The sequence below is a fragment of the Phacochoerus africanus genome, chromosome 1 (assembly GCF_016906955.1).
Source record: "Phacochoerus africanus isolate WHEZ1 chromosome 1, ROS_Pafr_v1, whole genome shotgun sequence".
NCBI lineage: Eukaryota > Metazoa > Chordata > Mammalia > Artiodactyla > Suidae > Phacochoerus > Phacochoerus africanus.
The window spans coordinates 230,424,995-230,448,125 of record NC_062544.1 but is presented as its reverse complement, the minus strand read 5'-3'; positions in this window follow the sequence as shown (position 1 = coordinate 230,448,125).

The following is a 23,131-nucleotide window of genomic DNA, read 5'->3' as shown; positions in this document are numbered from 1 at the left end:
AGCCCCTCATTCTTTACAAAACCCTGTTGGTCTATGATTCACAGGGTAGCTTCTGTTTTGTAGAATGAAAAACAATGGATTCAATAGTCATCAAGAGTATCATTGAGCTAATCAGAAATGTTTATGTAGCTACCTATTCAAAAATTAGAATAACCACTTGGGAATTCATAAAATTTACTCAGTATCAGGAAGCCAGTGTTTGGAGGATTTCTCTATAGCCTTTTCCAGTTCGTAGCTAAGCAATGTGACCAAAAGTAAATGTTGCTTGTGTAGTCAAGTCTTATCCAGAGGGTATCAATACTGCTTATATCACCAAGATCTTGGCCAGCCTGTGTAAGTTGGACATTGAAAAGGAAAATGATCCAGTATAATATCCTGCAGATGGTATATAAAGATCAGATAAATTAATAATACTGAATTGGTGATCTGATGGGTTGAAAAAAGATCCCTTCTTGAAAACTGAGATTAGAGGGCAAAAACAAAATAAAGCCCCAAACAAATAAAACAACATTTAGAAAAACCCTCTTCCCTACATCAGGATATAGAAACAAGTTCCCTCATTCATTCAGCTTCAACCCAAAACACATTCACCTTTGAACATCATATATTACACTCACTTATTCTTTAATAGTTTTGATTCCAGAGACTATAATCTCCTTCAAGGCCAGGACCAGGCCTCTTTTGTTTTCTTTATTTAGAAATGTAAACAACACTCAGTTTATTGATAAAAAATTCTCATTTTTGTTGATTTGGGGTATTGTCATTTATGTTGTATATGTATCTTGCTCATGCTCCATTTGTGTTATGGAGGGTTGTGTGCACACAACTGATGATCAGTTAAATTTAAGTTACATATCCTCTCACCTAGGCCAAGGAAGGATGGACAGAACAATCAAGATGGACATGTGGGCATTAATCTTTTACTTCTTTCTTTATTAAGTAATGTGCTTCCTGAACTATCTCATCTGTAAAATATAATAGTCACACAGTTAATTTACACATCAGTCAATCAGTGAGAATGTATCGGACCCTTCTAATGTGTCTTGCATTGTAATAATTGCATATTATTTTCATTGTCAATAAGTAATAATAGTTTTTGGCCCTCACACAGAATAAAATATGTAAGAGATTCAATTCTTTCCCTAACAGAGAGTCAAAATAATATTGCTCTGAGTGCATTTTTAATGCATATCAGGTCATCATAAATTTTTGAACAGATTTGTCCTAATCAAGCATGGGGCACAGCAGGCTCAATATAGCTCATCATTCTTCACAAAAATATATCTGATCTTGTTTTCAAAGATGGCCTGGGAAATTCTACAGTCTCAAAATGTGGAATGCCACCAATATGAACACAGAAGAGACCTTTGCAAGGCCAGAATTCAGTTGTTTGTTAAATTTTCCAAGCACAGAAATGATTTAACTCTGAAAAGCAGTCAGGGAGAAATTTGTTTAAAGGTGCAGTCTAGAAAGAGATTTCAATTTTCCCAAGTTCTCAGTCAGCATAGGGAGGTTGTTAACAAGCTTTTCAGACTCCTAAATCTCTAGTAATCAACATTTTTCTAGTAAAGCCCAGGATTAGCAAGCCTCATAAATGATGTGTCACTTGGAGTTGGGGGCCTGACTCTGAATAATTTCGACTTGGTCTTTTTTGATTCTAGTCAATCACTAACAAACACCCTAATAAGAAAAACAAACAAAAGAAAGAAAAACTTGTGTCTTTCTTTTGTTGATCAATGGAATAGTTTTGAGCATGTTGAAAAAAAGGGCTAAATTCATGACACTGACAATACATTTTATTAAAGGGATATCTTTAGAAGCATAATATTTAAGTGGCTTCAGATAATTACTTTAAGTTGGGGATTGATTTGGGTGGAGAAATGAGCAAAAATAAATTTTGAAAATGGGGTTTTAGGAGTTCCCATCATGGCTCAGCGGAAACGAATCTGACTAGTATCCATGAGGGTGCAGGTTCTATCCCTGGCCTCACTCAGTGGGTTAAGGATCCGGTGCTGCCGTGAGCTGTGGTGTAGGTTGCAGATTTGGCTCAGATCTGGCTTTGCTGTGGCAGTGGCGTAGTCCAGTGGCTATAGCTCTGCTTTGATCCCTAGCCCTGCAACCTCCATATGCTGCCGGTGTGGCTCTAAAAAAGACAAAAAAATAAATAAAATTGTAAATTGACTTCCATTTATAAAAAATGAATTTTTCTGTCACTTTAAAATCATCAATTTGTTGTATAAGGTGACATGAACCTACGCCATTACTAGCTGATATGATCACTAGTGAGTACATATTAAATGTTTTTTCTGGTGTGTTTATAAATATATGTTGCTGATTACATAGCAAAGCAATCTCAGAGCACAGACAAGTCTGAGAAAATCTTGTTACTGAAAATCAATCAACAATTCAAGATTTGTGTTCTGTTAAGACCATATCATCTCAAAGATATGAAGGTCAAGGCATATTCAGGATGAATGAGTTTAAGTAGAGTGTCAGGATGGTGGCATATTTAGATATATGGTCCTAGAGGTTCTCTGTGTTACTCTATGGAATGTCACATTGGTAAGTGTGTTTATGGTCAAATGATTCAGAGCAGATTTAAAACCAAACTTTATTACTGAGTTTTACTGTACATATAATGAAGTGAATAAAGTACCATAATCTTTTTTTTTTTTTTTGTCTTTTTAGAGCCTCACCCGCAGCATATGGAGGTTGCCAGGCTAGGGGTCTAATCAGAACTGTAGCTGCCGACCTACACTACAGCCACAGCAATGCCAGATCTGAGCCACATCTGCCATCTATACCACAGCTCATGGCAACGCCGGATCCTTAACCCACTGAGTGAGGCCAGGGATTGAAACTGCAACCTCATGGTTCCTAGTTGGATTCGTTTCTGCTGTGCCACGATGGGAACTCCAAAGTACCATAATCTTAAGTGTCAGCTCAAGAAACTTTTACACACAAATCCAAGTAATTACCACTTAGGTCATGATTTATGTCCATCAACCCAACGTGTCCCTCACACCCTTCTCAATCAAAACTGTCCCCTCAAGGTATTGAAAAATCACTATTCCGATTTTTTTTTAATTATTGGAGTATTGTTGAATTACATTATTATGCCAATTTCTGCTGTATAAAGTGACTCAGTTTTACACACACACACACACGTTTTTTTTAAAAGTATTATTTTCCATCATGGTTTATCTCAGACTGGATATAGTTCCCTGTGCTATACAGTAGGACCTTCTTTTTTTTTTTTTTTTTCTCCTGTCTTTTTGCTATTTCTTGGGCCGCTCCCGCGGCATATGGAGGTTCCCAGGCTAGGGGTCCAATCGGAGCTGTAGCTGCCAGCCTACGCCAGAGCCACAGCAACGCGGGATCCGAGCCGCGTCTGCAGCCTACACCACAGCTCACGGCAACGCCGGACCCTTAACCCACTGAGCAAGGGCAGGGACCGAACCCGCAACCTCATGGTTCCTAGTCGGGTTCGTTAACCACTGCGCCACGACGGGAACTCCAGGACCTTCTTGTTTATCCGTTCTAAATGTAACCATTATTCTAATTCCTGTTATTAGTTAGTTTTGCCTGTTTATTGTTTTCTTTCTTCGTTTTACTGCTATGTAGTATTCCACTGTATGAACCTTCACAGTTAACGTACCATTCTCCTATGGAGAGATATTCCAGTTGTTTCTAGTTGGAGGATATCATGGAAGAAGCTGCTGCAGACGTTCCCATACACATCATTTGGTGGCATCAGCGCAGATTTTATCTCTCAGTATAATTTACTTAGGCAAGATATTTATAATTATTCTTCTTTCATACACAAACCCAGAGTACCCAGTCAGTTGTGGGCCGGCTGTGCAGCTTCCTCTGGACCAGGCTGCTTCTAGCACCACAGCTGTGGGAGGTTATTAAGAATATCACTTGCACAACCCCAGAGAGAACAATTCACATTGTAGCCTGGGCTCCAGGGGCTACGTAAAATGTAGACTAGTACAGTGAGACCAGCCTGATACCATCATTCTTGGCCCTACTGATAGAGAAACTGACAATTTTTAGGTCATAATGTATTCATTGTTACTTTGAGAACTTGCTTCACCTATACAATGCAGAGTTGCTACCTATGAATATAGGATAATAATACTAGTATACTGGGATTTCAAATGTGCCTTGTATATTGTGCTTTATGGTTGTTAAATTTTAGTATTATGCTTTATTTTTATCCTCCTGTTTTTGAAAATTGGCATTTCAAATAGAAACCCTAAGTTAACATTCATGACTATTTTCAAGATTCCTCTCACCAGGTGTTTTCTTTATTCATATGTTGCTCTATGTATTTGGATAATCAAGTGTCAAAAAACCATCCCTCAAGGCTGTTTATCCACTATAAAGTATGTTGGAAATAGACCCACCTGCTTTTCAGTTGCAAAGGCATGCTAAGGCTTCTGTATAATTTATTACCTTTACTACTCTTGCTTATCTATTGTGCTTTACAAAGATAAAAAGCTGTCTATTCATTATGCCCATAATGTTTTTTAAAACAATATTTTAAGAGCTTGGCATATGTTCCCTGGGAAATGGTTAAAAACGAAGTACCTTATAGAGGTAAAGATAATTCTGACCCAGCATGGTAAATGGAATAATGACTCATATTTTCTCATAATTGAACTGGGAATAGAAGAGACTAAGCCCAACATCAGTATGTATTTTTTAGGATAGGTCATGGTGAAATAAAATTCTGTTTTCTTCACAGACATTCATAGTTCATCTTAATTTTTTAATGAATTCAGTGGTCTTTGTATTTTGTCAATCAAGACTATCTAGTTGTAGGTGATATATTTTAAATCACCTATGCACAATACAAGTAGTAGTATCAATAATAGTAATTTGAATTTACTGACTTTCCATTTGCAAAGTCCAGGGTTATATTTGGCTTTAGGCATGGATTCAGGCAAGACATGGAGCTCAAATGATGTCACTGGTATCAGTCTCACTCTATCACTTGGAAGTGCTGGACAGACGATGGCCAGGAGTCCAATAATTTTGCGCATTTTCTTAGTTGCAGTCAAAGGTGGCATTCCCCATAAGCAGATACAAAGGTGGAGTTTGTGATACATGTTTATTGGGAATCAACACCTGTGAGAGGAAGAGGGAGAAGCAGGATTGGGCAGAGGGAGCTGTCGAACTAAAGTTCAGTTCTGGCAAAGGCTCAACCAATCTGATGAGGAAATTTGGAATGAGCCTTGCCTTTCAGAGTTGTCTCATGTCAGGCCCCCAAAGCCAGGCCTTTATGCTCCCACCTCATTTAGTTACTAGATATATGCTGCCCTGGAAGCTATGTAATCACCAGCAAGGTGGATCTCTGGCTAGGGAGCTGTGTCAGGCCTTAAAGGAGCCAACAGCTGGAGACTGTCTACTGACTGCAGTTTGGGCAGAGTGTTTTGACCTTAAAGGGGATCTTCATGTCTGCTACACTTTGCTTGTTGTGCTGCTCAGATCTCCTTAAACCCACCTGTGGGGAGAGTGTTTAATGGGAAGAACCTCAGCTGCTGCCACTGAAGTTGGTCTTAGAGGGGTCATAATTGGTACTTATTTCTCCCTCCTATAGTATCCATCCTAGTTTTCTTTTTCTTTCTTTCTCTTTTTTTTTGAGTATAAAAAAGAATCCGAAGACTTTAATTGATTTATTTTTTAATTGAAGTATAGTTATTTTACAATGTTATGTTTATTAGTTTCAAGGGTACAGCAAAAAATGATTCAGATGTAGGTATAGATATATTCTTTTCCATTATACATCATTATAAGATATTGAGTAGAGTTTCCTGTGCTATACAGTAGTTCCTTGTTTACCTGTTTTATATTTAGTTGTGTGTATATGTTAATTCCAAACTACTAATTTACCTTCCTCCACACCCAGCCATCCCCTTTGGTAACCATAAGTTTGTTTCTAGATTTTTTTTGCTTTTAGCTACCTTCTGTGCTCACCTTAATGGCCTGCCTATAGTCATGATCTAGGCTTTCAATCCAATACGTTTGGGTTCTGAGTTGCCATGGTGTTCTTAGTCAAACTGGGATTCATCCCTGACAAAGCTTCAGTCAACCCTGCTGAAACCTAGGAAACATAGCTTGGCAAAGTTTTCTGCATCCAGTCAAAATGAATGAGCTTTTATATCCTCACCTTGCTCAATCACTGGATGTGGACTTTCCGGGAACTGCATAACCTCAGGTGGAGGTGAGTTTAAAAACTTAGGTAGATCTCAAAAGAACGGATAACTAAAGGTTGTTTGCTTACCACACTCTTAACCCTAATGCACATGTTTTCCTCATAGGATCTGAGCAGTGCATCTTCAGATATGCCATTGAAGATCCAGTTGAAAGAGGCAATGTTTTCCAACAGCCATGGTATTCATAATAGTTCAGCATGGGGGTAGGAGTATGGGCTCTGATTGACTGATTGTTAAACTTTCCAGTCTCACCCAATCACTGTGGTCAGAGTACAGGTTTTTCCCATTGACCCCTCTCAGGTAACACGACCACCACTGTGGTCAGGAGAGAGGAGTGACTTTCCTATGCAGCATATAGAATCAGTTTACTGTAGAAAACCTATGTATACTTACCAGACTAAAGGGGAGAACATTATGGTCAGCTGAACACAACTGATGTCCACTATTTGTAGAAATCAGTAAGAATTTTAGAAGAAGATTTAAAACATCTACAAAGTAAGCTAGAATTAAAGTCAAAGACTCAAGGAAGTCCTGGGATCAACATTTTTAGGTCTCTCAGTTCAAACTTGTAGGGAAAACAAAATTAAGAGAGGCATAGCTTCCTTTTAGTAAGTGCAGAGCCAGTAGCAGGAGGAGTAAACACTACTCACAAATCCCACAAACATCATCTAAAGGGCTGTCCTTTAGATGTCTCTATGATAAAAAATAAAAAGGGCATAGCAATGACACCTTTTGCTTTGCAGGAAACTCCTAGAATTTCATTTTGATGTGTATTTTTCTTATGTAGAATAATTATCAGAGTCCATTTAGAAAAGTAGAAATCTTTCCAGTTATTTAAACAAGAACTAATTATGCAGGGCATCCATTAAACATTGGGTAGAAGACAAATGGGATGATGACGCAACTCAGGTTAGCAGCAGCAGGAAGTCACAACCACCAGTACTAGGGTAGTAGAACAATAAGAAGAGACAGCATGATTAATGGAGTCAGGGGGCTGGAGTCACCCAGTTAAACCCCTGCAGCCCTGTCTGATGAGAGCTGAAGCCATGTAGGAGATGCAGTTAATGCCAGAGACATTGTCACAGTTTGAGTGGGAAGGGAATGGAAGAAATATCCTGGATTTTCCTTCTGTGCTATTTCAAGTTTCCCCAGTGCCTCTGCATAGCATAGTTAAGCCACAGCCAGCTGATTAAACTAATATAATGCATCCTATTGCAGTCAGTCTCCTTTTCATATATTGCAGAGGCTAGAAAGGACAGTAAATTCCCTGGAGGGCAAAGCTCACGAAGGCATTTTTAGCCAGGATTAAAATTCTATCAGTCTTAGGCTAATGACTTAAAATTTGAGGTGAAACAAAAGAAAGGTAGTTCAGATACTGAAATAGGTATCCCCTGTTTCTTAAGTAATTCTCATCCTTCACTGTCCCCAAGACCAGTAAATTGGTCCTGATAGTTATTTCTCCAAGTCTCTTATCTGTGACACAATAAGGCTCTTTTCACTTTCCGCAAGATTTATAACCTGGAAAACCAGCTGTGTATTAGTGATCTTGACTTCTATATCTCATGGGGATGAGTGATGTAAGCACTGAAACAGTTTAGAAGTACAGTAACGTAAAAGCCAAAATTTATAATAGAGGTTGTTTATTAAAGAGAAATAGCCGTTTATCTGGAAATGAATGCTACAGCTTAACCTTAATTAATCCTAAGGAATTTTATGTATTTTAATCTATGAAATTATAATTCATAAAAACCTGATATTGATAAACCTCATTAAAGCTGAATTCTGTAAAGGGAACATTTGACCATTCTTTGCTCATGTAAACGCTAGAGACTCTTGGCCACTAAAGATCTACTGGGTCTCAGTATATAGCAGTAGTCAGAGAGGTGCTTCAGTTGAAGAAGGGATTTACTGACATGGATTAATGTCATGCTTTATAATGAAAATTATATATTGTTTTCTATATATGTTTACATAGAATTGGTCTTCATCCTAGTTTCCAGTTTTTTTTTTTTTTTTCTCTAAGTAACTATTATTCCTTCCAAATCATGTGAGCTAGTTCTGTTTGGATTTTCTTTAGAGTAAATGTATTTTCTTTAGAGTAATCATGATTGTTCTACTTGATGATGGAATGTTCCTTTCCTACAAGGCTCTTATTACTCAGGTTGTTTTAATAACTGTGGTTTCATTGAATATTCTTTAAATGTAGTAGATTACACTGATTTTTGAACATTGAGCCAGACTTGCATTCCTGGAGTAAAGCCCATTTGGTTATAAAATATCACTCTTTTAATATGTTTCCAAATTTGATTTGCTAATATTTTGTTGAAGATTTTTATATTTATATTAATGAAATACATTGACGTATAATTACTTCGTCCTGTAGCATCTTTATCTAGTTTCCATAAAAGGTCTGCCACATTCTGCTTGGGCTCCTCCTTTTTATGCCATTGTCAGAAAGTTGTTCCTGAGCAAAGAACTGGAATATAAGTGGGATTTTACCTTCTTTCACATATTGTGACATGTCACTATCTTTTGCACAATGTCTGAAAAAATTTATGTCATTTATTTTTTCCACTTTCATAGTTGTTTATGGTCATACTAATCTGGGATACATTATTTAGTCATGACAGGCAGTGGATAACCTCCTGGAACATTCTGATATATGATAGGCTCTGACCCTTTTTCAAAAGCATGTAGGCTCTTGTTGTGTATTTACTATGGAAGATTAATTATTTATATTGTATTCATTTATTTATTCAATTAATGTATAGTTATCAATCAAGTGCTAGTTATATGCTACCAACAATAGCAAGCATTAAATATATGGTAAAGAGTGAAAGAAGCATGATATTTGATTTCATGTGGTTTGCAAATACTTTAGAACTGACTTGTAACATTAAAAAAATTTTTTTCAGGAGTTCCCATTGTGGCGCAGTGGTTAACGAATCCGACTAGGAACCATGAGGTTGCGGGTTCGGTCCCTGCCCTTGCTCAGTGGGTTAATGATCCGGCGTTGCCGTGAGCTGTGGTATAGGTTGCAGACGCGGCTCGGATCCCGCGTTGCTGTGGCTCTGGCGTAGGCTGGTGGCTACAGCTCCGATTGGACCCCTAGCCTGGGAACCTCCATATGCCGCGGGAGCGGCCCAAGAAATGGCAAAAAGACAAAAAAAAAAAAAAAAAAACCAACCTTTTCACCATGTTTACAATAGATTAATTTGAAGAGTGTACTTTTGCATTATTTCTTCTTACATTCCACAGAAATAATTTGAAATTTTCTCTTCTTGAAAAAGTTTTATAAATTTTGTCTGTCTCGTTTCTTAAATATAGGACTTGCATATTTCTTGTTTAGTTAACCCTAGATATTTTATGGGGTGGGATTTTTTGCTATTTTTCCCCCCTAATACACTCTGGTGGTTATTTCTGGTATAAAGGAAAACTGTTGTTTTTTGTACGAATCATTTACTGATCTCTCTATGAAATCCTAATAGTTGTTTCTTTGGGCTTTGCCAGGTAGAGCTTACTGGATCTTTATTTATGAAATATGCTCTGCAAAATATTGATTTTTGCTGTGAATGTGTTTATCTAATGTGAGCAGGCTGTATATGCATTTTCTCTGCAGGGCTTAGTATTCAGTGTAGTGTGGCCATAGGGAATATAAACCTCTCGGAACAATCAGCCATTTCCTGTTTAGAGTCAGTGTTGAAAACAGAATTCCCATCCATGCAGCATCATGTCCTACCCTGTGAAATATCAGAAAACATCCTCCTGGTAATAGTCCCTTAGGACAGTCCTGCTTAACCATGTAAAACTACATGACGGTCAGGTTAGGTAATTTTCATCTGACCATGAGACTATGAGAAGCCACATTTCACCATAAAATGTGTATATTTTGGATGTCCATTTGCAAACTCAAGCTACTCTTTAATAACATGTATTTTAAATTCTGAAGTGTTGACATAAATACTATTTCCAACCATCATATTTTTACAAACATTAATAATAATATTGTTGAAGTCATCAGTAATTGGATGAGAAATCGTTATTGTACAGTATTCCATCATCTTACAACACTCTATTTCTTTTTATTTTGAAAATGTATTTTAATACATTACATTCTTTATTTAAGGCTGTTAATGGCATTCAAAACATCACCCAGATTTTATTTATTTAAACATCCTTTTTTGTGGGGAGAGGGGGGTTGGCTGTGGCCGTGACATGCAGGAGTTCCTAGGCCAGGGATCAAACCTGTGCCCCCACTGCTGTCCAATGCCAGATCTTTAATCAGCTGTACCACAAAGGAACTCTCTAAACATAGTTTCTAATAGGTTTTGTTGTTGATATTTATTGAATTTCTTACATGATAGATGTGAAATAATTTAAAGTAAAACTAAGGAAAATATACATATAAACATACACCATAAGGAATTTTCATTCTTTGGAAATATATGAACACATTTTGAAGCTGACTTGGAGAAAATTACTTTTCATATTGTCTGGATTGTTTTAGAAAATAAAAGAAAAGAGAATGTCGATTGGCTGTTGTAAGTGGCAAACTGGCTATGGTTTGAAAAATACTCCAAAAAACTCTTCTTCCCAAGAAACATGTACATACACACAGAATTTTACATTCAACTTTGATTTATTCTAACCTTCTCTTTTTGCAGATAGTAAATAGATACAAGGACATAAGCCGCATGATTAAGTAGAGGTAAATTCTGGCTTAGAATGTCTTCTGATCTAGTCTAATGCTTCCATGATGCTGTAGGATAGCTAAACAAGAAAGGGGCAAGGGGGAATAAGCAAAAGTGAAGTGGACATGAAAGGGATGTAAACAGAAGCAAAGAACTATTTCACGAAGATATTTAACTGCCTAAGTGATTGACAAAAAAGGAAGTAATATACAAATGACAATAGACTAATTATTATTGTCCTACTTGAGAATAAGACCTCTTTATTGTTAATGTTAAAAACAAGAGGCAGTGTTGTGGCTCAGTGGAAATGAATCTGACTAGCATCTATGAGGACGCAGCTTCTACCCCTGGCCTCGCTCAGTGGGTTAAGGATCCTGCATTGCCATAGGCTGTGGAGTAGGTCACAGACGTGGCTTGGGTCCTGCATTGCTATGGCTGTAGTGTAGGTCAGCGCTACAGCTCCGATTAGACCCCTGGTCTGGGACCCTCCATATGCCGTGGGTGCAGCCCTAAAAAAAAGATAACAACAACAACAGCCCAAAAACCTGAGGCAAGTTCTATCACTAATACAGTTGAAACAAGTAGACTATTAATATATTTCTACAGATAACTGTTAGAAATTAAATGTGCAAGGGAAAAATTGTCTGTAGTTAGTGTTTTATATATATATATGCACACAGATGTATATACAAATATATAGTATTTACTTAGAAAAGCACAGTACTATTTTTTTTATAAATTTAAGATAAGACATAGTCATACTAAAAGCAAAGTGAGAAATTGAATAAAATCACTCATTATCTTTGCTTCATATACTGTTGGGTCTTCTCATTAACTGTTATAAAAATATAAAGTCTATTTTCCTGACATTGGAAAGTTCTGCTTTCTGGAAACCTAAAACAAATGAATTCCTCTATATTGAAACAGTGGTAACATAATAAAGTCAAGTATGTCCATGTCAGGGCCCCAGTTGTCTGTCTAGCTTACATTGGATGGGAGTCTCTCAGTTTAACTTGCTGAACTACAAGTATCTGGTATTATTATAAACAGTGAATATGTACCTCCTAATATCACATTAACTTTTTCAACTAAGTTATAGTGGATAGTGTCTTGATTTTTCCTAGAAAATTTTATTTTTCCTAGACAGTCCCATTCTTGGTAATATATAGGTGCTAGTCTATTCTTGGGTCATATCCTTAAAACTGGATTTTGCCTTGAGTGAAGCTTGAAGTTATTTTTTCTTTCATTAAATTTGTGATAGCACTAGCAACTGGTTGTTAAAAAGGGTCTGAAGCTTAGATTGTATTCTGTTTTGCAAGCAATTAGAGGACAAACTCTCTTTGAAAGATAAAACGTATGAAAGACAAATTGATATGGAAACAGTTTAAAGAGGAATGGAGACAAGATCTGATAAGGCAAATTTACCATGCATAGACACTAAGGAAGGCAAGTTTGTTTTCAGCACATCACCCAAAAATATTTGATGTTTGTGTGCCAAGGTTAGTGCAGAAATCTAATTTCAGCTACTAGCCTAGACTAGGATCAAGTTCATAGACAACTGTTCCTTTTTTTTTTTTTTAAATACTGTTAATGTCATATTAACAATTCTCTGTTCAACTTCTAGAAGCATATCAATTGATCTTAAGGAAGGCTTATGGCTAATGTCTTTAGCAAGAATAGGGTTTAAAAAAATGAACTACCTCAGCAAAGGAAACCATAAACAAAATGAAAAGACAACTTACAGAATGAGAGAAAATATTTGCAAATGAAGCGATTGACAAGGAATTAATCTCCAAATATACAGACACCTTCTGCAGTTTTTTTAATTAAAAAAAAACACCCAAAAAACCCAATAAAAAAAATGGGCAGAAGATCTAAATAGATGTTTCTTCAAAGAAGACATACAGGTGGCCAAAAAGCTCCTGGAAAGATGCTCAATTTTGCTGATTATTTTAGGAGTGCAAATCAAAACTGCAATGAGGTACCATCTTACATCAGCCAGAATGGTCATCATCAAAAAATCTGCAAACAATAAATGCTGGAGAGGGTGCGGAGAAAAGGGAACCCTTTTACACTGTTGGTGAGAAGGTAAATTGGTGCAACCACTGTAGGAAACAGTATGGAGGTTCCTCAAAAAACTGAAAATAGAACTACTATATGATCCAGCAATCCCACTCCTGGGCATCTATCTGGAAGAAAACATAATTCAAAAAGATACATGCACTCCAGTGTTCATTGCAGCACTGTTTGCAACAGCCAAGACATGGAAGCAACCTAAATGTCCATCAACAGAGGAATGGACAAAGAACATGGGTACATATACAATGGAATATTACTCAGCCATAAAAAATAAATAATGCCATTTTCAACAAGATGGATGGACCTAGAGATTTTCATACTAAAGTTAGACGGGGAAAGACAACCATTATATGATATCACTCTTATGTGGAATTTAAAAGAAAAGGATACAAATGAACTTATTTTCAAAACAGAAACAGACTCACAGACTTTGAGAAACTTATGGGGTTATCAAAGGTTACAGGTTGGGGGCGAGGGTTGGACTAGGGGTATGGGATTGGCATATGCATGCTGAAGTATATGGAGTGATTGGCCAATGGGGAGCTGCTGTAAAGCACATGGAACTCTGCCCAGTTCTATGTTGGGAAAAGACTCTGAAAGAAATGGATGTGTGTACATGTATAACTGAATCACTATGTTGTACAGCAGAAATTATAACAACACTAAATCAACTATGCTTCAATAAAACTTTAAAAAAATGTGCTACCTCATTCAAGTGCTGATTGTAAGAACACCCTGGGAGTAGTTCTTATTATTCTAGGCTCTGGTCATTTGCCCTGAACATAATCCTCATCATTTCTGCTGGGAGCAAGTATATGGCCTGGAACTCGGAAAGGTCCACTACTGCCAAGTTCAGGTCAGGGCACAATGGGAGTGGGGTGTCTGGAGATGAGGAATGAGAGCAGCACTGTAGACACTATACTACTCCCCGTGAGGGATTCCTCTGTATATCTAATTAATGCAGTATAACTAATAATAGCTCTTTCCTGGAGTTGCCAGCTACCTGGCAGAAGAATGGAACAGATTTTATTTTTTCTTATTTAATTTCACTTTTTCACCTGCTGTCCTGAGGGACAAAATGGTATGTCACTGGCCTCTCAGTGGGAGTTGAAATATATTTACAAAAGCTTTATGATATTCAGCTATGTAGTTACCCAATAGGATTTTATAAATCATAAACCCTTTTAGAAAATAATACAGCCAATATAATTTAATTGCAACTTAATCTATTTTTAAAACTATGGCTAATAAATGAATGATATGGAAGTATGGTTGCTAAGTTATAAAGAAATATAAGGAAAAGTTAATATCTGGAAACTAGCACCAAGGAGCTTATTGACTAGTTAGGGAGAAAAAAATTAATTCTCGTACATTCATCTATTTTTACATCCATTTTCTCTGTCAGGTAAGAAACCTCTCTCAGTTACTTCCAATGTATTAGGAATTGTAATATGCATTGAATACACAGATGTAAATGAACAAATAGGTGGCCCAAATTGTACAAGCTTTCTGGGTTCACTTTAGGTTGAGCCTGTGAAAGGGTGCACAGAGAATGGGAGAATGAGTTTATAAAAGGCAGCATCATTATAGTGAATAGCCAATGTGGGTTATATTTTTATTTGATTTTTTTTTCCTCCTCACTTGCTTGTTCTAGATGAGCCTAGGTAAAGGAGCAGCATAGAGAACTAAGTTAAGAAATGAGTAAGAAGCTTTAAGCCAGTCTGTCTCTCGCCAGGGAATAGATGTTTCATGTATAATGGATTTGATATGCTGTACAGAATTTAGTTGACTTTGTGAGAGGATGGAAATAGCAATTGTCACAGCCCCATTCCCCTCTCAGCTCTTTCCTTTTCTTGAATAAATGGAGCTATTTGTTTATGCTCACCTGCTAGACTTTAACAACTAAGAATATGCTGGAACGTCTGCAATTTTGCCCTGGCAAAGAACATTCTGTGAGTGACCCTGCTGACTAACTTTATTGTCCTAACTGTATGTAGCACAGCTTGCATTTGTCACAGGTGAATGGGCTCAATTAGCAAGAGAGAGACAGTGTTTCAATCATTAAAAAAAATAAAAGGCAAGGAGGAAAACATTTTCCTCTTTATGAGTTCTGAAATAGAAGTGACATTGTAGCATATAATTTTTTTCTTTGGGTTTTACAAAGAAAGCAACTAAAGCAAGAAAACAGCACATTATTTAGCATTGGCAAAGTTATTTGAAACAAAACTGAAGGGCAGGATTCTCAGAAGACATTAATATTGAGTAAGGTTTGTTTTTAGACATCATCAACTTATATTCCTCCTTGTCCTGCTTATTAAAATCTCAGGTGAAATACTAGGCATTTGCTGTGATTTATATAATGAAGCAGATAACCCTAATTTTGCCTAAACATGCCCAATTTGGGAAGAGACTTCCTTCAGCTTATGGGATAATATTTGGTGCAATGAAAAATATTAACTTTTTATAAAGTATTGTCATGGGTTGAATGAAAGTCTTAGCCTATCCATTAACCATTTAGGTTAGTCAAAGCTATGTGTGCTTTGATTATAGTGATGACTAAATTCCAAAGTATTGTGAACCAAATTAAATATATCTATGGAAATAGTATGATAGACACCTCAATATTAGAAAAGGGGATAAATTGGTGTCTAAAATGAAAATCTGATTATGTAGTATCTCAAAGAGAGTTGAGTATTAAACTTAGAGTTAAATTATGAAGGGCAAGAAAAAAATCAGTGTTCTAGAAAGTTGTGTAGATAGTGCAGAGATAGATAAAAAGGGAAGAAATAGATAAAAAGTTTTTGTTTTTTTAAAAACTTAAAAATCAAGATGGAGACTGTGCGACTGTCTTTTTTTTTTTTTTTCTTTTCCTGTTTTTAGGGCCATGCCTTCTGCCTATGGAAATTCCCAGGCTAGGGTCCAATCGGAGCTGCAGCTGCCTGCCTATGCCACAATCACAGCAATGCAGGATCTGAGCCATGTCTGCAACCTGCATCACAGCTAGGATCCTTAGCCCACTGAAGGAGGCCAAGAATCGAACCCACAATCCTCATGGATACTAATCGGGTTCATTACCTCTGAGCCACGATGGAAACTCCTTGTGGAAACCATCTTCTAAGGAGAAGTATCCAGATCTCCTTGCTTCTCCTAAACCTCTAGTTCATTTATCCATTTATTTACTCATTTAGTAAACAAGCCTTCATGTAACTCTTCTTAAGTATCAGGAAACAGACTAGGTGTTGGTAATGCAATAATATATTAGACATAGACATATTCAAAGAAATTGTTGACCTAATGGTGGGTACAAATGTCTAAATAAAGAAATACAGGTAAGGTTAGGATAGGTTGGATTCTATTGGCAAGTAGAAGTACATTAGGAGCAGAAAGAATAGGGTTCATACCTTTGCCAGATTTAAATGATGCAGTGTTATGCAAGGGCCACCTATTACTGCCTCCAGAGGAGGAGTCCCACTGCATGGAGGACAGGACAGAGCTTAACAAAGCCTGCCACCAGGAGCGAAGGTCCCCAAGTGTCACCCTATTGCATGGTTTGTAGGTGTTGGGGTAGGAAAGACAACTCACACAGGTAGTTCGTGGAACAACACTACTACTCACAAAGAGCAGAGGCAGAGCAAGATCAGCTTCAACTGATCCTTTCCTCACGGCCACCCTACAGGGCGATGGTCCGCATGCACCCTCTTTGCTCCAGGTAGAGAACTTCAACCTGTTGGGAAGAGATAGAGCGGTAGGGGTTGGACAGGTCATGTATAATACACACTTAGGAGTACAAAGAAGTACGAAAAAGTATTTCCAAGCAAAGACATGTCTGGCACAGGCTGTGAAGACTCTGTCTCTTTGTAAGAAAGTGATCCGGGCCAAGGCTGCTCTGTGCAGCTACATAAGAGCTGACAAGCTGTACATGACTGCCTTTCCCAACAAGCAGAGACTTGTCTGGTGGACAAAGTGGAGGAGAGATTTGTAGGTAAAAGGAACAGCATCTACAAAGTCATAGAAGAATGCAGTAGCAGAGCATGTTTGTTTGGGGGTCTGTATGTGGGAATTATTATTATTATTTTTTATTTCCTACATATAAAGCATATCATCTTAAAAATTACCTCAAGAAAAAATTTCAGGAGTTCCCATCATGGCTCAATGATAACGAATCTGACTAGTATCCATGAGTATGCAGGTTAGATCCCTGACTTTGCTCAGTGGGTTAGGGATCCAGCATTGCTGTGGGCTATGGCATATGTTGCAGGTATGGCTTGGTTCTGGCATTGCTGTGGCTGTGGTGTAGGCCATTGGCTACAGCTCTGATTCGACCCCTAGCCTGGGAACCTTCATATGCCACAGGTACATCCCTAAAAAAAAATTCAGCATAGAAGGGCAAGGGCCATTGTGTAAGGCATTTGGTCTTATGGAATTACTAACGTTTAGCTAAATTTTTGGTTATCTGATAGTCAAAACAAAGAGCAATGTAATAAGTTACAGTGCTATTCACTGCCTCCAAGGGAAAACTGCAGTTTCTTCAGAGGAAAAAACACTTTGCATAAGGAAGAAGGAGGGGGCATATCTGTTTTGGGTTATTGATCTGATTGTTGATTTATTGCTTCTCTCACTCAGTCTGACTGGTGAGGATGTCAATTGTGTGGTCTCAATTCATCTTGCTATAGGGTGTGTGGCATGTCATCCAAAACAGTCATATAATTTCTTCCAGGAATTTGATTTTTTTTTAAATTTATATACTTATTATTGAAGTATAGTTGATTTACAATGTTGTGTTAGTTTCAGGAGTACAGCAAAGTGATTTAGTGATGCATATACATATCTCCATTCTTTTTTAGATTATTTTCCCATATAGATTATTAGAGAATATTGAATATAGTTCCCTGTGATGTATAATAGATCCTCATTGGTTATCTATTTTATATATAGTAGTATGTATATGTTAATCCCAATTTATCCCTCCTCTCACCATGTTTCCTCTTTGGTATCTATAAGTTTTTTTCTGTGTCTGTGAGTCTATTTCTATTTTGTAAATAAGTCCATTTTAATCATTTTTATTAGTTTCCACATATAAGTGATATCATATAATATTTGTCTTTCTGTCTGACCTACATCACTTAGTATGATAATCTCTGGGTCCATCCATATTACTGCAAATGACATTTCATTCTTCTGATGGCTGAGTAATATTCCATTGCATATACATACCACATCTTTATCCATTCTTTTGTTGATGGACATTTAGGTTGCTTCCATGTCTTGGCTATTGTAAATAGTGATTCAATGAACATTGGGATGCATGTATTTTTAAACTGGTTTTCTCCAGATATATGCCCAGGAGTGGGATTGCTGGATCATATAGTAGTTCTCTTTTTACTTTTTTAAGGAATTGCCATGCTTTTATCCATAGTGGTTGTACCAATTTACATTCCACCAACAGTGTAGGAGAGTTCCCTTTTCTCCACACCCTCTCCAGAATTTATTATTTGTACTTTTTGGTGGTGGGTATTCTGACTGGTGTGAGGTGATACCTCATTATAGTTTTGATTTGCGTTTCTCTGATAATTAGCAATATTGAGCATCTTTTCAGGTGCTTTTTGGCCATCTGTGTATTTTCTTTGGAGAAATGTCTATTTAGATCTTCTGCCCATTTTTTGATTTGGTTGTTTTTTTTTTTGATATAGCGCTGCATAAATATATAATGCTGTTTTTATATTTTATAAATTAATACCTTATGAGTTACTTTATTTGCAAATGTTTTTTTTTTTCAAATTCTGTAAGTTGTCTTTTCATTTTGTTTATGGTTTCCTTTGCTGTGCAAAAGCTTTTAAGTTAATTAGGTCCTGCATGTTTATTTTTCCTTTGTTTGCATTGCCTGAGGAAACAGGTCTGCTGATAGGTGGTGCTAGATCCCTACCCTAATAGGGTAGAAGAAGGACTCCAAAATAGTGCTCCTGCGTCCTCTTGGAGAAGGAAGGCCCCAAGATGGCTGCCATTAGTGTTTGTGTTCCAGGGGGAAATCCCAGTTGTCTCCTGCCTCTCCAGGTGGTACTCCAGGATCAGCAAGTGGGTGTGACCCAGACCCCTTTCAAATTATTGCCTCTGTGCTAGGATTCAGAGTGAGTGATTTTGCATGCCTCTTTAAGAGCAAAGTGTCTATTTTCCATAGCTCTTCAGCTCTCCAGAAAGCAAGCATTGCTGGCTTTCAAAGCCAGACCTTCTGGGAGTTCTCTGGTGGCCTAGTGGTTAAGGATTTGACGTTGTCACTGCTGTGGCTGGGGTTTGATCCCTTGCCCAAGAACTCTTGCATGCTGAGAGCATATCCCCCCAAACCCTGCAAAAAAAGCTGACATTCTGGGGGCTGTATTCCTGGTGCAGGGCCTACGTGCTAGGGAGTCCAATGTGGAGCTCAGACTCTTTGCTTCTTTGGGAGGGCCTCTGTAATTGTGTTTATCCTCCCATTTGTGGGCCACCTGTGCCTACCCCAGGGGTGTCGGTCTTGACTACATTATATCATCTTACTGGTCTCATTGTGGTTCCTTCTTTATGTTTTAGTTGTGGAAAATGTTTTCTGCCAGTTGTCATTGCTTTCATAGATAGTTCTATAAAGAGGTGTAATTTTGGTGCGTCTGTGGGAGGAGGTGAACTCAGGGTCTTCTTATTTCACCATCTTGACCACACCTCTCATATTAATGCTCATATAAAATTATCTTGGCGGATATATTTATTGACCTAAGGATGCCTTTTGATTATTGTTATATGGATATATTCCTATGTGGTAGAAGTATAGAACAGCATATTCCTAGAGTTCCTGTCATGGCTCAGTGGAAATGAATCTGACTAGTATCCACAAGGATGCAGGTTCAATCCCTGGCCTCGCTCAGTGGGTTGGGGATCCAGCATTGCGGTGAGCTGTGGTGTAGGTCACAGATGTGGTTTGGATGCTGTGTTGCTGTGGCTGTGGTGGAGGCTGGCAGCTACAGATCCAAGTCGACCCCTAGCTTGGGAACCTCCATATGCCATAGGTGTGGCCCCAACAGACCAAAAAAAAAAAAAAAAAAAAGAACAGTACATTCTTGGTATACAGAAATAATATATATTTTCTCTATTACCATCATAAGCTAAATCAGCTCAATTAAATGAAGGGCAGTTGTCAAGCAAAGAAACAATCACCATTTTTGTTTAATATAGAGCTTACTCCTCATTAGTAAAATTGTTTCACTTTATTTGTAAATCAAAAGGTGGAGGAATGTATATAATCTCTCACTCCTGAGGAACAGTAGAGGGAAAAAGGAACATAATCATTCAGATGCCAAACACATTTTATCCCCTCACTGGTATAAAATTCTGGCCAAGAACTGCAAAGCCTTTAATAATAACTCCCATAGATGACTCCTATATAACAGATATCCCGGATCCTTGGAATTTCAATAAGAGTCTAATAAGGAGTGAAGTCATGAACTTGGACCTTTATGATGTATAGAGATATCTAGACTTTAAGTACAGCCTTTGGGGAAGAATATTACAGGATTGAAGCTGTCAGAAGAGATCAAGCACTGCCTAATGGAAAAAAAAAAAAAAAAAAAAAAAAGCTCTGCTAGAGCTGACACAGATGAAGTATCTAGGAACAGTATACTCTTCCACAGTAACTCCAGCCCAAAAATAGTTAGCAGAAGTAGATAATATAAAGAAGTTAAATGTAAAGTGAAATTGGCTTGTAGCAACTAGAACTTTTTCATTTTACCAAGTATTTTTTTGAGTAGCTGCTTGAATAGGGTACATGAGTTGCAAATAACAAAGTTGCACTATCTCTTTTCTAGGTGATAAGACAATCCAGTTAGGCTTCTAACATCCAAATATCAACAAAAAGAATAAAGGCCTATACTAAATGTAAGAAGAAAACAATCCCATATCTTGTGAGGGCAAACCAAGAATCAGACTGGCATTTATACCTCTTTTTCTCAGTGTAGTATTCTTTCCTGCTCTCCAAAAAGAAAAACGCCACCATTTTCTGAGGAATTCACACTTTTCCACACGTTGGATTTAAGGTGGGCTGCTACTCAGTGAGCTCTCCCTTTCTCATCACCCTGAAAATCAAAGGAGACTGAATTTGATCCAGTTTTTCTCTGAGCATAGTGACTGAGTTAGTTAAAATCCTTTCTGAGCCAGTTAGTCTTTTTGGGATTTATTTATTTTTTTCTTTTTATGGCTGTACTTATGGCATATGGAAATTCCCAGGCTAGGGGTCGAATCTGAGCTGTAGCTGCTGGCCTGTGCTACAGCCACAGCAATACTGGCTTGGAACCACATCTGTGACCTACCCTAGAGATTGCGGCAATGTTGGATCCTTAGCCCCACTGAGCGAGGCCAGGGATCGAACCTGCATCCTCATAGACACTACGTTGAGTTAACCTGCTGAGCCACAAAGGGAACTCCCCTTCCTGGGATTTTATATGCAAAAGTTGGGTGAGAGAAATATCTCTTCCTCTGAGTTTTAATCCAGGATGGTATAATATTGGAGTTACTTCTGGGCATATACCACCCATCTGTTCTTATGTTAGAAGCCATCTGAAGTAGGAGAAAATAGTCAAAACCCAGAGAGCTGCCAGGATGAGAGAGTGAAAGATCAGAGAGCATCATTTCAGACCTCGCACCCATGCTGTCCTTCCTAGTTATATGAGCCAGTACTCTCCCACTCCCTTTCCCTCTCTGTTTTTTTTTTTTTTTTGCATGAGCTAGTTTGGGATCATATAGGCAGTGATCCATTAATAACTTAATTGCAATTATGATGAGTAATGCAGAAGTTAGAAGAGAGAGCATACAATGATTTGGTATTGTGCATTATCCTAGATTAGCTAGATACAAGTTTCTCCAAAAAAGAAAATGTTTGAACATCTTAAGACCTAAGGGAATTTTAAAAATGCCTAGTTTTTAAGTGCTTCATTATATAAATGGGTAAAGTATAGAGAATCAGTGTATCTCATATCTTCAAACAGCAAGTCAATAGAAAATTGAAACCCAGATCTTCTGCTTGTAGTTCAATAACCTTTTTCCTACATTGCTGTGCCAGCGATGAATTCAGCATTGTCCAAGAAATTATATTGGTATTGCAGTCTTCAGTTATGTCTGGATCAAATAAATCATTATAACAATTAGTTTGGTATTTAGATTACTGAAGGGCAAAAACAAATAATGTCCTCTTTGGTGGATTTGTCTCTTAAATATAGGACAGTAGAAGGGTAGTAAAGGAAAAGTAGTTTGATGGAAAGAATCCCTGGGATTTAAATATTTGTCAATTGCAAAAAAAAAAAGACATTCACTTTTTCTGACGTTCAGCTCATCATTAGTCCTATTTCTGTTAAAAGCTGTGATGACAAATAGACAATATTATGCATAGAATGTTCTGCCAGTTTTTGAGTTGCTGAACCTCAGTGTCATTCAGTCAGTCAAATTAAGGGAGAGGAGTACCTTAATAAGACTGAACCAGTATAACATACTTATTAAGGTAATTTGAAAACTTACTGTTATTGATCATAGACAGTGATTAAAACACTTGCATAGAAAACACTAAAATGTTAGGAAACAGATTTTAATCACCGTGGAATGGTGCTCAGTTAAACATGGATTTTTATCAGTCAAATACCTCCTCATATAATTGGGGATAATGAGCAAGACCTCAATATTCCTTGTCAAATTGGTTGTTGAAATAATAGACTTAGGAATCAGCTAGGAAAGAGCATGGCTGTCCCTTAACACCATCATGACCTTTGCTTCTGAATGCAGAGTCGCAGACTCTCCTATCCTAACCCTAACACAGGCAGGGATAAACTGCCCAAGTGTGACGTAACAACAATGGCAGACATAGGCAGCTGGAGTAAGAACCATAGTGCTGAATCCAGAATTTCCACCCCTACTCTCTCCAGTGCCTCTTGGGCTACATCCACCTAGAAGAGAACAGAACATGCATGAGGCAGAAACTTCTTTATTTTCTCCGCATTAGAGAAGAGGCGAATAGGTATGAATTATTTAAAATAAAATAGAAGGAGACTTGGTGGAATATAGGAAAGACGCAGGCAAATTAGGAGATATTTAGTAGCTGAAAGGAATTTTATTCTTGAGAAACACAGAATT